General features: G+C 48.8%; 1 protein-coding gene and 1 non-coding gene across 9 annotated transcripts in view; both read left to right on the plus strand.

The window, feature by feature from the left end:
* The window catches only part of zgc:154075 (uncharacterized protein LOC556929 homolog), a 332990-nt gene that overhangs the window by 42441 nt on the left and 272993 nt on the right, over window positions 1–17556 (plus strand). For 2 of the 8 annotated variants that reach the window (XM_038773631.1, XM_038773633.1), the window contains exon 1: window positions 10609–10876. The exons of the other annotated variants lie outside the window; for them this stretch is intronic. The gene's annotated coding sequence lies outside the window, so the exon portion shown is untranslated. Of the gene's footprint in view, window positions 1–10608; window positions 10877–17556 lie in introns of those variants that run through there. 8 annotated transcript variants of the gene reach the window in all.
* On the plus strand, window positions 4754–4826 carry trnav-cac. The gene has a single exon. It is a non-coding gene; the product is annotated as a tRNA-Val (tRNA).

Raw genomic sequence — 17556 nt, forward strand, 5'->3', positions numbered from 1 at the left:
TGATGTCCATCCCTTTCACACAGGTCTCCCTCACGGGATCAGCCTATAGGTTGCCAGCCTATTCAAAGACTGGTTTATGTGCCGGCCTCTTGCTCCGTATCCTCTTCACTCTGTGCCTTTGGAAGGCATGCATTCATGATTGCCCTGCGTGTGTCACCAGCTTCTTTCTTTTTCATTTCTTGCCACAACATTGTTTGCTGCTTCTCTGTGCATTTTCTGTCTCTTCTATCTCTGTCTTGTCAGTCATGACCTCACCTTTTTTACTTTTGTCAGTGGGATGAGCTAGCTCTCAGTCTTCTCCTCTTCCTCCTTCCTTTTGTGTTTATGTTGAGGCTTGGCAGCCCCGAGTGCGGTGCTGGTCTGCACCCTGTGCTCGGAGGTCTGCGGATTCTCAGGTAGACCCCGAGGCGGCGATGCATCATCACTAGGTTGTGGGACCCCCACCCACTTCTGCAGCCTCAACTGGATGTTGGAGTGCCTCGCTTTCTGGTGCCTGGGTGGAGGTTAGATCTATAACAACAAGTGTTGCCCCTTCCTGGCTCTCTGGAGCAATGCTCACTGGCTTATCGCTGGAAATTACAATACTGACACTCTCTGGTCGCGACGCTCCAGGCATCATGGTCTTGTTCAAGAATATGTGATTGATCCCTTGAGCTGCATGGCGAGATAGTCATCAGCTCCAGCTCCTCCGCTGTTTCACTCTTGGAGTTGTCAATCTCTTCAGCATCAGAGTTGCTATCATCGTCTTCATCATCAATGTCTTCCTACTCATCCTCAGTATCCTCGAGAATCAGGGAGTCGACTACCGGATCATTTCAGAGGCCTGAAATGATCCACCAAGTACTTCTGGAGCATGGTTCTCTAAGATTGGCACAATGTCGTCTGTTTCTAGCTTGTTCAGTGTTTGGTCCTCAGAGGTATCAGCAACTGCAATATCAGTTTTTATTTTGGAGTGCGCCATCTCAGAGCTCCCACCCTTCAGTGTCCAGTGCGGTGGGTGTCCCCCGTGACCACTTTGTCATTCCTTCCAACCACCGGAGTAGTGCTTTTTGGGCCTTTTCTTTAAGCCTGTCCTTACTCCTACGAAAGAGATCTACAAGCAGTTTACCCTGGTCTTCATCTGTCTCACCTTCTACGTCATTACTTTTCACATCATCTTCAAAATCATATCTAACTTCGTAATACTCATCGGATTCAGCATCATCTGCAATAACTGCTGCTTGAAGAGCTGCCAGTTTTCATCCATATTACCGGATAGTTGAAGCTGGTTGGGGGGCTTTCAGTCTGTCCATTTCGGGCTTCAGCGTCATTTACTGCGTTGAGTCGCCACAGACTGCTGTTCACCATGTCGGTCCTTCAGCCAAAATCGTAACTTTTGTCACTGCCGTCGTTATCTTCAGCACTCAGGTATCATGTCGTGTTTGGTATCCGATGTCGAGCAAGGAATCGACAGAACAGCTTGTGACTTGTCCAAACCAGGACCTTTATTAATACACACGTGGTAAGGTAACAATCTGATACAGAGCAAGTTATGATGGAGCTTTTTATAGTCCCCTGAAACTATCCTCTTGCACAACTGTCCTCATATATGTCTTATAACCTTCTGCGGATCACTAGACCTGCCCTCATTTATATCCGAGTGCCTTGTCACATGACTAGTCTCGCCAGACCGCATGGTGGATCTGTACCGCCACCTGCTGGTTGGAGGTCGCACCACCAACTATCTACAACATTGTTTATAGGGATGAATCTGATTCTCCCCTCACCATTTCCCACATATTCTTTTCTTTAAATTATTTTTATTCAAATTTTTGTCAACAACAACATTTTTGCTTAACCGTACGCAACAATTAACAGAACAAAATAAATGTTAACCGTATATACAAAGAAATGAACAATACAACGTAATGATTTCCCCCCCCCACTCCCCCCACTCCGGGATGCTGCTGCTGCTGACCTTTACTGCTCTCCTAGAAAGTCGAGGAACGGCTGCCACCTCTGAGAGAACCCCGCCATGGACCCTCTCAAGGCAAACTTTATTTTCTCGAGACTGAGAAACCCAGCCATGTCACTAACCCAGGTCTCTACACTCGGGGGGGGGGGGGGGGGGGGGGGGGGGCTTCGAGTCCCTCCGCATTAAAAGGATCTGTCTCTGGGCTCCCAGGGAAGCAAAGGCCAACACGTCGGCCTCTTTCGCTTCCTGAACTCCCGGATCGTCTGACACACCAAAGATCGCTATCTCTGGACTCGGCACCACCCGCGTGTCTAAGATCTTAGACATTGCCCATTGCCTTAGCAAAACCCCACCAGAATCACTTAAGAGCCGGGCATACCCAGAACATATGGACATGATCTGCAGGACTTCCCGCACACCTCGCACATTTATCCTCAATCCCAAAGAGCTTGCTCATCCTGGTTGCCATCATGTGCGCCCGGTGGACCACCTTAAGCTAGATTAAGCTAAGCCTGGCACATGATGAAGAGGAATTGTCCCTATTTAGGGCATCCGCCCACAGGCCCGCATCCAGCTCCCCACCTAGCTCCTCCTCCCATTTGCTCTTAAGCTCCTCTACTGGGACTTCCTCCGCCTCCTGAAGTTCCCGGTAGATGTCCGAATCCTTCCCCTCCCCTACCCAGATGCCGGACACCACCCTATCCTGTATCCTGCGTGGGGGTAGCAGCGGGAATGATACCACCTGTTTTTTTCAGAAAGGCGCGCACCTGAAGATATCTTAAAGCGTTTCCAGGGGGCAAACTGAATTTCTCCTCCAGCGCTTTCAGCCTGGGAAAGGTCCTGGCTATGAACAGGTCCCCCATCCTTTTAATGCCTGCCCTCTGCCAGCTTTGAAACCCTCCGTCCACCTTGCCCGGGACAAATCTGTGATTATTACGTATCGGGGTCCAGACTGAGGCTCCCTCCACCCCTCTGTGTCCTCTCCACTGACCCCAGATCTTTAATGCCGCCACCACCACCGGACGAGAGGAGTAGCGGGTCAGCGAGAACGGCAGAGGTGCCGTTACAAGTGCCCCTAGGCTGGTACCTTTACATGAGGCCGCCTCTAACCCCTCCCACGTCGACCCCTCCCCAATATCCATTTCCTAATCATGGCTATGTTAGCCGCCCAATAGTAGCTGCAAAAGTTCAGCAGCGCCAGCCACCCCCCCGGTCTGCGCTCTAGGTACACAGTCTCTTTACTCGCGGGTTCTTATTTGCCCGTATGAATCCCAAGATGATCTTGTTCACCCATTTAAAGAAGGACTTAGGGATGAAGATGGGAAGGCACTGGAAGACGAACAGAAATCTGGGGAGAACCGTCATCTTAACAGTCTGCACCCTTCCCGCTAGAGATAGCGGGAGCATGTCCCACCTTTTGAAGTCCCCCTCCATCTGCTCTACCAGTCGAGATAGATTAAGCTTGTGGAGGGCATCCCACTTTCGAGCCACCTGTATCCCTAGGTACCGAAAACTCTCCTCGACCAACTTCAGCGGAAGCTCTCCTAGTCCCTTTTCCTGCTCCTTAGCTTGGATCACAAACATCTCGTTTTTCTTCTCGTTTAGCTTGTATCCCGAGAAATTGCTAAAGTCCCTCAGAATCAGCATGACCTACCCCATCCCCTCTAGTGGGTCAGAGATATACATAGAACATAGAACAGTTCAGCACAGAACAGGCCCTTCGGCCCTCAATGTTGTGCCGAACAATGATCACCCTACTCAAACCCACGTATCCACCCTATACCCGTAACCCAACAACCCCCTCCCCTTTATTTTTTAGGGCACTACGGGCAATTTAGCATAGCCAATCCACCTAACCCGCACATCTTTGGACTGTGGGAGGAAACCGGAGCACCCGGAGGAAACCCACGCACACACGGGGAGGACGTGCAGACTCCGCACAGACAGTGACCCAGCCGGGGAATCGAACCTGGGACCCTGGAGCTGTGAAGCATTTATGCTAACCACCATGCTACCGTGTTGCCAGATCACAGGAGCAGATCATCCGCATAAAGCGAGACCTGATGCTCCCCTCCCCCCACCCCCGAACCAACCCCCCGCCAGTTCTTTGAAGTCCGCAGCGCTATAGCCAGCGGCTCTATCGCAAGGGCTGAATAATAACGGGGAGAGGGGGCACCCCTGCCTCGTCCCCTGGTGGAGCCGACCTCACCATGTTCGTGCACACACTTACCACGAGGGCCTCGTAGCCCAGTAGAGTAGCTGGACCCAACCTATGAATCCCTCACCGATTCTGAACCTTCTTAGCGCTTCCCACAGGTACAACCATTCCACTCGGTCAAAGGCTTTCTCCGCGTCCATTGCCGCCACCACCTCTGCATCCCCTCCCTCTGAGGGCATCATGTTGATGTTTAGGAGCCTCAGTATGTTGGACTTCAATTGCCTGCCCTTGACGAAGCCTGTCTGATCCTACCCTATCACCCCAGGGACACAGTCCTCAATCCTAGCAGCTAAGATCTTGGCCAGCAGTTTGGCGTCTACGTTCAGGAGCGATATCGGTCTATAAGATCCACACTGTAGCGGATCTTTCTCTCGCTTGAGGATGAGTGAAATCGAAGCCTGTGACATTGTTGGGGGGAGGGTCCCTCTCTCTTTGGCCTCATTAAAGGTCCTTAGGAGTGGGCACAGCAGTTCCAACAATTTCTTGTAGAATTCTACAGGGTAGCCGTCCGGCCCCGGGGCTTTGCCCAAAGTGTGAGGTTGACCATTTTGGAAGGACAAATATGAAAGCAGAATACAGCAGTTTCTGTAGTGTAGTGGTTATCACGTTCGCCTCACACGCGAAAGGTCCCTGGTTCGAAACCGGGCAAAAACATGAATGCAGAATACAGGATTAACAGTAGGGTTCTTGGCAACGTGGAGGAGCAGAGAGATCTTGGGGTCTATGTTTATAGATCTTCAGTTGTTCAGACAACTGGAAAAGATCATGAAATGTTATAGTGACCAGATGTTGGCAGAGAAGGGCCAAACACAACTAAAAAACCCGAAGTCCAGAAGCAAGTCTATTCCACTTGAAGCGGATAACAAAGCCGTTGATACCACAGAAGAGGTTGAAGGAAATAAAACACCTGAGGCGCAGGATTACACAAATTATCCAGAATGAATCAGTCGTAAAGATCTCCCGTTACCAACAGGCCCAAGAATTGATGAGAGTCAATCCATTTGCAATAAATGGACATGAGTGACCCACGATCACCTTTTGAAGAAACCAGAAATAAAACCACATGGCCGCTTCTGAATATTTACTTATTTGCATACATGGTAATAATATTTTGCTAATTACAAACTTAAATACTGTCATTTTGGACACCACTTTCCAGTATACTGTGAATACTTGTCTGAATTACTTGTTTGAATAATAGAAAATCAGTGTTCATATGATGGGCAGCACGGTAGCCTTGTGGATAGCACAGTTGCTTCACAGCTCCAGGGTCCCAGGTTCGATTCCGGCTTGGGTCTCTGTCTGTGTGGAGTCTGCACATCCTCCCCGTGTGTGCGTGGGTTTCCTCCGGGTGCTCCGGTTTCCTCCCACAGTCCAAAGATGTGCAGGTTAGGTAGATTGGCCATGATAAATTGCCCTTAGTGTCCAAAATTGCCCTTAGTGTTGGATGGGGTTACTGGGTTATTGGGATAAGGTGTATGTGTTGACCTTGGGTAGGGTGCTCTTTCTAAGAGCTGGTGCAGACTCGATGGGCCGAATGGCCTCCTTCTGCACTGTAAATTCTATGATCTATGATCTTTGAAAGTTACCACTCAAGTGGATAGAGCTGTGAAGAAGGCCTATGGTGTGCTAGCGTTCATTAGCAGAGGGATTGAATTTAAGAGCCATGAGGTGATGATACAGCTGTACAAAACCTTGGTACGGCCACATTTGGAGTACTGTGTGCAGTTCTGGTCGCCTCATTTTAGGAAGGATGTGAAAGCTTTGGAAAAGGTGCAAAGGAGATTTACAAGGATGTTTCCTGGAATGGAAAGTAGGTCTTATGAAGAAAGGTTGAGGGTGCTAGGCCTTTGCTCATTAGAACGGAGAAGGATGAGGGGTGACTTGATAGAGGTTTATAAGATAATCAAGGGAATAGATAGATTAGACAGTCAGAGACTTTTTCCCCGGATGGAACAAACCAATACAAGGGGACATAAATTTAAGGTGAATGGTGGAAAATATAGGGGGGATGTCAGAGGTAGGTTCTTTACCCAAAGAGTAATGGAGGCATGGAATGCACTGCCTGTGGAAGTAGTTGTGTCGGAAACATTAGGGACCTTCAAGCGGCTATTGGATAGGTACATGGATTACGGTAGAATGCTGGGGTGTAGATTAATTTGTTCTTAATCCAGGACAAAAGTTCGGCACGACATTGTGGGCCGAAGGGCCTGTTCTGTGCTGTATTTTTCTATGTTCTATGCATGTCCCCTAAACCCTTTACCATCTCCTCCAGCTCTATCGGGGCCCCCAGTCCCTCCACCAGATCCTCTTCCACCTTTGGGAAACTCAGTTCGTCCATGAATTGCTTCATCCCCCCCCCCCCCCCCCCCCCCCCGACAGGGGCTCTGACTCATACAATTTACTGTAAAACTAAAGACTTTGTTCACCCACTCTGGGTCTATGACTGTGTTGCCCTCCTTATCCCGTACTTCCCCAATTTCCCTGGGCGCCTCCCTCTTGCGAAGTTGGTGCGCCAGCATTCTACTCGCTTTTTCCCCGTATTCGTAGTCAGCCCGTTTGGTATCCTCAGCTGTGCTACCACCTTCCCAGTGGTCAGCAGGTCGAATTCTACCTGCAGCCTCCGGCGCTCTTTCAGGAGCCCCGTCTCGGGGGTCTCCGCGTAGCTCCTGTCTACTCTGAGTATCTCCCTGACTAGCCTTTCTCCCTCCGCTCTTTCTTTCTTCTCTCTGTGGGACCTGATAGAGATCAACTCCCCTCTGAGTAACTGCCTTCAGGGCCTCCCACACTGTGGACGCCGCTACCTCCCCCGTTTCGTTAGTTTCCAGATAATTCTTGATGTTCCTCCTTATCCGCCCACAAACCTCATCATCTGCCATCAGCCCCACATCTAGCCTCCATACCGCAAATCCACCCAGTGTGGAGCATGATCGGAGACTACACGGGAGTAGACTTTGTGAAAAGAAACGAGAAATCTTTCGACCTCAGTCGGGCGAATCTCCACGGGCCTCCACCTTTTCCATGAATCCCCTCAGTTGTTTAGCCGCCGCTGGTCGCTTCCCCGGCCTGGGGTTTGACCGGTCCCGTACAGGGTCTATAACTGTTAAAGTCACCCCCCATAATCAGCTTGTGTGAGTCTAAGTCTGGAATTTTATCCAGCGTGCGTCTCATAAATTCCACGTCGTCCCAGTTTGGGGCTTAAACGTTCACTAGCACCACCCGGGTCCCCTGCAGTTTCCCACTGACCATTATGTATCTGCCCCCTTGTCAGCTACAATATTCCCTGCCACCCATTTGCTGACCAGGATTGCTACTCCTCTGGTCCTTGAATCTAGCCCGAATGGAACACCTGGCCCACCCACCCTTTTCTCAATCTTGTTTGGTTCGCAGGTTTTAGGTGCGTCCCCTGTAGCATGGCTACGTCTGCCTTTAACCCCTTTCGGTGCGAGAACATGCGAGCCCTCTTGACCGGCCCATTCAGGCCCCGCACATTCTACGTGATCAGCCTGGATGGGGGGGCTGACAACCCCCCTCCCCTACTGACTAGCCATCTCCCTTTTTCGGCCAGCCACAAGCCCGCGCCCCCTGCTTATTCGAGCCCTCCCATTGGCGCCCCCCCCCTCCCTCTGTTCCCACATGTTGGCACCTTTTCTGTCAGCCAAGCAGCATCCCACACCCCCCATCCAGCAACCCCGTGATCCCAAACCCCCAAGTCAAGCACCCGCTTGACACTGGCTTTCTCACCATTACGCTTCCATGAGTCAGCTGACCCCGGCCGCTCCTGCCTCTGTCTCCGATTACTCAAGTGAGTCATTTTGCGGGCCCCTCCCTCCCTATGGAAAACCCAACTTATGTGTTTCAGCGGCCCCCATCGAACATTTTCCACCCCCTCCCCCAGCAAAACAAACAGCAAACCCCGGGAGCAAACCCGGCCCCATCAAAGAAACGACTCCAGCTGCCAGGAGAGCAGCCCTATGTGTAGGGCCCCTTCTTCCCTCTGCGGCCAAGTTCTGCAAAAGCCAAAAACATGGCCAAAGAAACAGGGAACAAACAAAATTAAGAGGGAACAACATAATGTTGCTGCCTCCGGCTACTCGGCAGTTACTGTCCCCATCAGAGTAATGTCCCAGTGTGGCTGTCCTTTAGTTCGAGTCCAACATTTCTTGCTTGATAAAATTCCACGCCTCGTTCGGTGTATCAAAGTAATGGTGGCGATCTTGGTACGTGACCCACAGCCTCGCCGGATGCAGGAGCCCGAAGTTCACCCCTTTGCTGTAGAGGGCCGTCCGAGCACGATTGAATCCTGCGCGCCTCTTGGCCAGTTCTACTCCCAGGTCCTGGTAGATGCAGATTACGCTGTTCTCCCACCTGCTGCTCCACTCCTTTTTAGCCCATCGCAGGACTCGTTCCTTATCTGAGAAGCGGTAGAACCGTAACACCATGGGCCTTAGCGGTTCATTCATTTTGGCTTCCTTGCAAGGACTCTGTGCGCCCCATCCACTTCCAGAGGCCGAGGGAATGCTTCTGGCCCCATCAGATACCCCAATAACGTGGTCACGAATGCGCTCGCGTCCGATCCCTCCACACCCTCAGGTAGGCACAGAATGTGCAGGTTCTGCCTCCTGGACTGCTTTCATGGTCTTCCAGCCTCTCCTGCCACCTCTTGTGTAGGGCGTCATGTGCCTCCACCCTGCCGGCCAGGCCCAGTATCTTGTCTTCGTTATCTGAGACCTTTTTCTCAATCTCCTTGATCACCTTCTCCTGCATTTTCTGGGTCTCAACCATTTTCTCCATTGAGGCCTTCATTGGGGCCAGCATCTCCATTTTCTGGTCAGCAAAGCAGCTTCTAAGGAACTCCTGCTGTTCCCGCGACCACTGTGCCCACGCTGCCTGATCTAAGCCAGCTGCCATTTTCTGATCCCGCACCCGTTCCTGCCGCTTCTCGCTGGTCGTTTGTTTGGCCGTCCTGCTCTTGGTTCCCTCCATAAACTGCTGTGGGGAGCCTTCTAGAGCCGTTTGCCCGCCGATTTGCATCGAAAAGGGGCCGTCAACATAGAACATACAGTGCAGGAGGCCGCCATTTGGCCCATCGAGGCTGCACTGACCCACTTAAGCCCTTACTTCCACCCTATCCTCCAAACCCCAAATAACCCCTGCAAACATTTTTTGGACACTAAAGACAATTTTATCATGGCCAATCCACCTAACCTGCACGTCCTTGGACTGTGGGAGGAAACGGGAGCACCCGGAGGAAACCCATGCAGACACGGGGAGAACATGCAGACTCTGCACAGTGACCCGGCTGGGAATCGAACCTGGGACTCTGGCGCTGTGAAGCCACAGTGCTAACCACTATGCTACCGTGCTACATAGCTCAAAGCTCCTTGAAAGGGCCCGTTAGCGGCGGGAGCTGCCGAAAACGCGACCTACCCACGCATGGCCGCCACCGGAAGTCCATTTCCCACATATTCACATGGTCTCACAGGCTAGTTGAATAAAGTGGCAGCAAAAATGTAGGATCAGGTAAGGTCATGTCAACTTCCATTTTAATCTCTTGCCTCAAATGCTTTATCCTTGTTTGGAAAGGGGAGTTAAAACCAAAGTTGTCAAGTTTTATATTGAAGACGACCATAAAATGAAGTAATGCATCAGTTCTTTTTTACAAAAGGTCTCTTCCACTTTTAGTTTCTTGCAAGCTTGAACTACTAACTTTCGCACATCATCCAAGCTTCCTCAATTCAAAGTATAATTATTTAATTTTAATCATCTCACTTGCTGATATTGAATCTCATCTGACACGTTATTGCTTATTCCACCACCTTATTAATATTCTCTTCCAGCATTCTTTTCGTAATTAAGCCTATTTTTGTATTCTCTGCAAATCTGGGCAGTGTATCCTCTTGCATTATATCCACGTGATGTTGGAATGCCCCTACTCTTGTGTTTTGCCCCCCTACAGAAAGATTGAGATGAAGTAATGGCAACCGACTTGGGGCTGTGGCCTAAGTGGCAAGATAAGAGATCCTACGCTATAAATCAGTTTTTAAAAATACAGGAAGGACGTTTAGCAATCTATGTTAATGAAATTCCCCTCTACATTACTTCAGCGACACAGAATTGATCCAGAGACCTTAATCTGCATGTTTCAACATCACACAAGATAGTGAAATAGCTCAGTCACCAAGCAAGTTCTTTGGGGTTTTATTTTGAGGTCTGTGACAGAAGTATTAGAATTGTCAAAATCTGACAACCTGGAAAATCGCTGAGTCTCCTCTTGCAATTTGAATGGGACAATCTGCAGTGTGGCGAAGCTGCCGCTAGTGGTCACTATTGCGCACATTTGCTGGAAGTGCCACTTACTCCTGGTGGTAGTAAATATGTATTTCTTCCGCTCTTTTGAATAAAAAATTCTGTCTGCTCAAAGCTTTCCATTTCTCTTACGTTTCTTTCTTTCTGATGTACAGTTCCACGGCTGGTGGTTACCCTCCAGTAAACCACCTAACTGGTCATAATTCATATCTGAATATGTTCCCTTGCCTACAGGGTGGCTATTCCTGAAGAGGAGCAGCTACAAACAGGACCGGGCCAGAGCTGGACTTTGACCATTGCCCTGATCCTAGCCCAGTTTCACCCAAGTGACCTCTTCAGGCGTTGCTACTCCTGAAGGAGAGGTCGGGGCCACAGCAGCCTGACGCTTTGAGCAGGTAAGCAAGCCATCAATCAGGACACTTGGTAGGGAGACATCGAGTCGGTTTCGTCCTTCACTTTGTCTTTAGGCAGTCTCTTCACTACCCACGCACAGCAGCAACTTGCACAACGCACTCTCAGAGCAGCAATCATAAAAGGACAGGAAGCTGAGCCCCATTTCCCCCGCATCCCGGGCGGTATGGAGTGGAAGGAGGCTGCAGGATTGAGTGGTCTGGTTTTCTTCAGTCTCCGCAGATTTGGGACAGTATAACAGGAGAATTCAGGCCAGAATGTTCGCGAGCCGAGCACATCTGAGCCTGATGTTAATCATTCAATCTCCAGCAGCAGGAGGAAACCTAACTGATTTTCTTCCGCGATCGTAAGGCTCTGAAGCCAATTATAGCACCCTTTGCTACCTCACCAGTTTAACATCAGTTAATTTAGCACAAGAGCAGAGAGAACCCGATTCCTCGCTGGATAAACTCAATGAACCTAACTTGCTCTCAGCCTTTAAGGCTGAGAATAGGATGTCTAATTTGAGCTGGAGTGTTACAGTTTGCCTCCTTGAGTGGAAAACATTCCCAGCGTTCCTTAGTCATTAATCAGTGACTGATGCTGAAAAGGTGTGAGAACACCATCAGATTGAAGTTGGAGCAGGCGAGGAGCTGGATTAGGGGTTTGCCCCTGTCTACACTCTGAGCTCTGGCTTTGTAACTCTGATTAATAAAAAAAAAAAATCCTTGTTCATATTCAATGCTCAGGGAAGCAAAGGCAAGGGTGTCCGCCCTCCTCCCATGAAGCGATCTGGCTGGTCTGATACCCCGTAGGCCGCCACTTTTGGACATGGCTCCTCCCTCACCCCACCACTTTGGACATTGCCTCGAAGAAGGCTGTCCAGTTACCCAGCAAGTCCGGGCCTCCTTGGCACCATTCACATCTGTCCTCCACCTCAGGGAAGAACCTACTCACTCGCGTTCCTGTTAAGTGGGCTATGCACCACTTTTAGTTGTGCCTTGCACATGTGGAGGTGAAGCTGGCCCTGTGTAGTGCTTCGCTCCAGAGTCCTCACCCTATTTCGAACCCCAAGTTTTCCTCCCATTTCCTCCTTGTGTCGAGTTCGGTGTCTGCCCTCTCTATCAGTTGTTTGTACATGTCACTACAGTTCCCTCTGCCTAGGGTGTCTGTGTCCAGTAATTCTTCTAATAGTGTCTGTCGTGGTGGTCGTGGGTATGGCCTTGTCTCCTTCCGTAGGAAGTTTTTCAGCTGCAGGTACCCGGGTTTGTTGCCCTTTGCTAGCTGGGATCTCACTGTCAGTTCGTCCAGTGTTGTAATCCTGCTGTCAGTGTATAGGTCCCTGACTGTCAATGTCCACCCGCCCTGTCTCCACCTTTAAAGGTGGGGTCAGTGAGTGCCGGTGTGAACCTGTGGTTATTGCAGATGGGGGCTTTGTCGGACATTTCGGTCAGTCCGAATTGCTGCCGTAGTTGGTTCCAAGTCTGGAGGGTGGCTCTCACCACCGGGCTGCTGGAGTGTTTCTTGGGTCGGGATGGGAGTGCCGCCATGGCGAGGGCCCGGAGCGAGGTCCCCCTGCAGGAGGCCTCCTCTCCGCGCACCCTCTCGTCTTCTGGCTCATTTATCCATCCCATCACTGTTTCCGCTGTCGCTGCCCAGTAGTAGTATTGTAGGTTTGTGAGGGCTAGCCCTCCCCTGGATTTTGCTTTCTGAAGGAACTTCTTTGGGATCCTAGCATTTCACCCCTCCATACAAATACCATGATTAATTTGTCCAATGTGTTCAAAAAGGCCTTGGGGATGTAGATCGGGATGGATCTCAGGAGCAAGTGGTACCTGGGCAGCACGTTCATTTTGATCGTCTGCACTCTCCCCGCCAGGCAGAGTGGGAGACTGTTCCATCTTTGCAGGTCCTTTTTAACTTCCTCCACCAGGCTGGTCAGGTTCCATTTGTGGACCCCCGTCCAGTCATAAGCGATTTGAATCCCCAGATAGCGGAATTTGTGTGGGGGTTGTTTAAACAGCAGTCTCACAAGTGCTGCCCTGCACCCCCCTCCTTGCGGGTTCACCAGGAGAATCTCGCTTTTGCTCATGTTGAGTTTGTTGCCCGAGAAGGCACCAAACTCTTTTTCAGGAGCTTTGTGGGTCCAAGATTTAGAGGAGCAGGTCATCCGCACAGAACAAGACTCTGTGCTCTCTGCCTCCCCTACGGATCCCCCTCCAGTTCTTTGCTGTTCTGAGTGCGATCACTAATGGTTTGATCGCTAGGCCGAACAGCAGCGGGGACAGTGTGCCCCTGTGCAGCTGGGAGCTGGTGTTGTTTGTCCGTACACTCGCCATGGGAGAATTGCACAGGAGCTTCACCCAGGAGGTGAACCCTGTTCCGAGCCCGAACCGCTCCAGTACCTCTATGAGGTACTTCCATTCGACTCTGTCAAAGGCCTTTTCTGAGTCCAGGGAGATGATCACCTCAGATGTTCTCTCCCCAGATGGGTCCTGATCACATTCAGCAGGCGCCAGATGTTCGATGTTAGCTGTCTACCTTTGATAAAGCCTGTTTGATCATCTGCGACCACCTGTGGCCTTTTGGTGCGGGTCTTGGCCGATATTTTGGTGTCTACGTTTATTAGTAAGATGGGTCTATATCAGTGTTCTTCAAACATTTTTCCGGGCGCCCATTTTTACCAACCGGCCAACCTTCAGGACCCAACCCAGCCGACCTTTGCGACCCACGCCGGCTGACCTTCGCAACCCACACGGGCCGACCTGCACGACCCACCATTTTCTCTTACCTTGTTTGCTGCTGACAAAAATGGAGGAAATGGTTTTGGGTCCCATTGGCCCTCGTACACGCTCCTCCAATGGAACCTGTTGGATGAAGGTGAAGCCTTCCGGTGTCGGAAAGTATGGAGTCTCCATCTGTACAAAGTTCTGAATTTTTTTCCTGTAAAATTTTATCAAATAAACCCCCCCCGAACTTGTAAAAAAAATAATAAAATGAATAAAATAAATGAAAAAATAAAAATTAAATGAATAAAATAAATGAATAAAAACCACTTCAGATCTTGCAAAACAAAAAGCTGCAATCGTTTAAAAAAATAGCGGCTGCACTGCGCATGCGTGCCCGATTATCGGCGCGCATGCGCAATGCGGCCAATTTTTTTTTTTTAACATGTTCGCGGCTGCTTGCAGCCGGCGTTATGAAAAGTCGGCTGCTGTGCGGGGATTTGCGCGATCGGGAGTGCTGCAGACAATGGCTCCGCGACCCTCCCAATACCTGCCCGCGATCCACCCATGGGTCGCGCTCCCAACTTTGAAGAACACTGGTCAATATGAACCGCATTCTGTTGGGTCTTTGTCTTTCTTAGGTATTAGTGAGATAGAGGCTTGTGCCAGTGTAGGTGGTAGTGTGCCCTTCGCTGGCGAGTCTATGAACATCTCCCGCAGGGGCCAGTGCTGTCGCAAATTTTTTGTAGAAGTACATTCTGATCTCTTAATGTGCCGCTATCAGGACCCTTCTTAATCATTACCTCCACCATTTACATTCCCTTTGTCTTCCCTAACTACATTCCCTTTGTCTTTCTGTCCACAACATCTTTGTAAATCTTCTCCTATCGCTGGCCCTCTGTCCAGCCCCACTGCTCCACTCCCCCACCCGCCCAACAGTATACATCTGATACTATTTCCAGTTCTCCCTAGCTTTGATAGTCGTTCCTCAAATGCTGTTTGACCTGCTGAGATTGTCCAGTACTTTCTGTTTTTATTTCATATTTCCAGCATCCACAGTATTTTGTTTTGTTTTAGAGGAGTTATGTTGCAGAGTATCTAGCCATTGCACTGCTTTTGTAGTTATCATGTTGATAAAGGTGTACCCGTCAAGTTTCTGGTCAAGGTGACCCTCAAGATGTTAGCTCTTGGTGCTAGTGATGTCACAGAAATTCAGGCTTCCTCTTATTTGAGATAACATTCTCTGAAACTTGTATGCCACAGTTGAGGAGATTGATCTGCTTCCTCTTCTGCACAGATAGCCCACATTTCTAAATCCACCCAGAGTTTTGCCTCTCCAAGGACTCGAGGTCTCTTGTGCGCATTTTAATTCCCATTGTGTTGCAGATTCCAAGGAAATTGGACCAAACACTCTTTTACATACTGGATTTCCTCACCTAAATGTTTTTTTTAACCTATTCTGAAGGTTTCGCCTTCTTGCTGGTATATATTTTTGTAAGGAACTGAAAATCCTGATATCCATTCCAGGTAGTTGACCTACTTTTGACCAAGTGTTGACAAGGTCAGGACAGCATCATAACCTATCATTGCCCCTCTATCTGTAATATGAGAACTCTTGCTGATTTGACTTAATAACCTTAGGGGCACCATCAGGCAGTTGCCATGACCCACCTAATGCCCCAGCTGACCTCAGCTAACTCCGATCAGACTGACGATTGAACATGGCACTCTCTTGGTCTGTTGTGGCTCAGTTGGCCAAACTTGGTTGGAGAGTAGGTCCAAACTCATGTAAGAGTTGCCCAATATGCAGTTATTCACTCATTAAAATACTTTAAATTTTTGATCAAATGTAGTCATTGCTTCTTTGATTTTAAAAAGGAAGGCAAACTATTTTAAACTGTAAGAAGTCTTACAACACCAGGTTAAAGTCCAACATGTTTGTTTCAAACACTAGCTTTCGGAGCACTGCTCCTTCCTCAGGTGAATCGAAAGCTAGTGTTTGAAACAAACCTGTTGGACTTTAACCTGGTGTTGTAAGACTTCTTATTGTGCTCACCCCAGTCCAACGCCAGCATCTCCACATCATATTTTAAACTGGTGATCCTGATGCGGATGGAGCTTTTTTTGTCACTGAGAATTACTGAAACGCTTCTGGTGAGGTTAAATAAATGTGAATGTTGAATTAAGAAACTTGTGATTAGAGATTTAGTCATCCCCCCAATAATACTGCAAAATTAATACTGCATAACTTATGCTCTGCTTGCCGTAAGCCAGAGTGTTTGTTTCATTTTGTTTAGTTTTATTATCAAATAATCACAAGAACATGCTTAAATTGAGTGGTAGTAAGTATCCCATTTCAATGGTCTCGCAGTATTAAAAGAGTATTTTGGTAAGTACCTTAAAGTTCTTGCTGCGACCTTTCAGCTCATCCTAGAACAGTTGCTGCTGTTACTCCCATGATTCGGGGGTAACTTTTTACTGATGGTTTCAGAAGTCAACGTTTTTCTGCTGTTCAGTGGTTAATGTCACATTCAGGCATCTCAAATCTGTGTGAAGATTTTGCCCAATCCGCTGCACTACTATGTTCTTTATTGAACTTTTTAAAAAAAAGTTTGTTTTATCTATTAGTAGAGGACAACATTTTTGTAAATTCTTGGCTCTGTTAATTGCATCGTTGACTGCCCTTTTCATTCCACTTGTTGGCTGCAAACTGATAGAATTAGCAATTACTTCCCAATTTGCTTTAGTTCCTTTGTTTGGATGTTACAGATTACAAGTGCTACATTTTAGCATGTTCATTAAAGAGAGGCTGTGGAATTCACATGAGCTCCATACACTGGGTACTTTCTACGACAGCTTGGTGTGGGCTAACAATTTTTGCTGCCACTTAAATAAGTTGATTTGCAGTGCAGAGCAAATTTACATGCTTTGATTTAATATACAGGTCTGGGATTGATATATAACACAGATGAGTGACATTCATATAACTTGCACTGGAATATATCTATGAAGCACTTCAGCTAAATTATGATTATTTTATAGCCTTTTAAATTTCACACCAAGGTTTGAAGTTTCAACCAGGACATTGGGGCCAAGTGCAAAGTGAATGCCAGATGGTTCACCACAAGGAAAGATGAAAAATTAGAGGGAGAGGTACTCCAGCAAATCGGTGAAGCCTTGGTGGCAAGCCACCTGCCCACACTCCTAATTTGAAAAAATGAAATGAAATGAAAATCGCTTATTGTCACAAGTAGGCTTCAAATGAAATTATTGTGAAAAGCCCCTAGTCGCCACATTCCGGCGCCTGTTCAGGGAGGCTGGTACGGGAATTGAACCGTGCTGCTGGCCTGACTTGGTCTGCTTTAAAAGCCAGCTCTTTAGCCCTGTGCTAAACCAGCCCCTTTTTTATTATTCATTTATGGGATGTGGCGTTGCTGGTCAGTCCAGCTTTTATTGCCCATCCCTAGTTGCCCTTCACAAGGTGGTGGCGAGCTGCCATTTTGAATCGCTGCAATTCTTGAGGTGTAGGTACACCCACTGTATACCGGGGAGGGAATTCCAGGATGTTGCCCCAGCGACAATGAAGGAACGGCGATATATTTCCAAGTCCGGGTGGTGCGCGACTTGGAGGGGAACCTCCAGGTGGTGGGGTTCCCAGGTATCTGTTGCTCATGTCCATCTAGATGGTAGTGGTCGTGGGTTTGGAAGGTGCTGTCGAAGGAACCTTTGTTAGTTACTGCAGTGCATCTTGTAGATGATACGCATGGCTGCCACTGTTCGCCGGTGGTGGAGGGTTTGAATACTTATGGAAGGTGGGTCAGTCAAGCGGCTGCTCTGACCTGGATGGTGTCGAACTTCTTAGTGTTTTTGGAGCTGCACTTATCCAGGCAGGTGGGCAGTATTCCATTACACTCCTTTTTGTTGAAAAATTTTTTTTAAGAGTGCCCAATTCATTTTTT

This window comes from Scyliorhinus canicula, chromosome 16 (genome assembly GCF_902713615.1).
Source record: "Scyliorhinus canicula chromosome 16, sScyCan1.1, whole genome shotgun sequence".
NCBI classification, from domain to species: domain Eukaryota; kingdom Metazoa; phylum Chordata; class Chondrichthyes; order Carcharhiniformes; family Scyliorhinidae; genus Scyliorhinus; species Scyliorhinus canicula.